The sequence below is a fragment of the Morone saxatilis genome, unplaced genomic scaffold, assembly GCF_004916995.1.
Source record: "Morone saxatilis isolate NCDOM2014 unplaced genomic scaffold, NCSU_SB_2.0 Contig21, whole genome shotgun sequence".
Taxonomy (NCBI): domain Eukaryota; kingdom Metazoa; phylum Chordata; class Actinopteri; family Moronidae; genus Morone; species Morone saxatilis.
In genome coordinates, this window is record NW_023339774.1 from 873,010 (window position 1) to 873,219 (window position 210).

The 210-nt window shown below is 46.7% G+C and overlaps 1 protein-coding gene across 1 annotated transcript in view; it reads right to left on the minus strand.

Moving 5' to 3' along the window:
• Positions 1-210, minus strand: part of LOC118332807 (serine/threonine-protein kinase Nek6-like) — a 23,279-nt gene that overhangs the window by 13,024 nt on the left and 10,045 nt on the right. The gene's annotated exons all lie outside the window — the stretch shown is intronic.

Below are 210 nucleotides of genomic sequence, written 5' to 3' on the forward strand. Positions count from 1 at the left end.
TGTTGGGTGAAGTTGAAGCAGTGTAGCAGTTCCAGGAATTCAGTGGCAGATTTGCAGTTAGTGTCGATGTGGATGTTGAAATCTCCCAGGAGCAGAACAGAAGGTGAGATGGCAGATAACTGAGTTAAAAAGTCAGAAAAGAGAGAAAGGAAGGATTTGGTTTGGGGGGGTGGTAGATTATGGCAGTGACCAGAGGAGTGGGACCAGAGA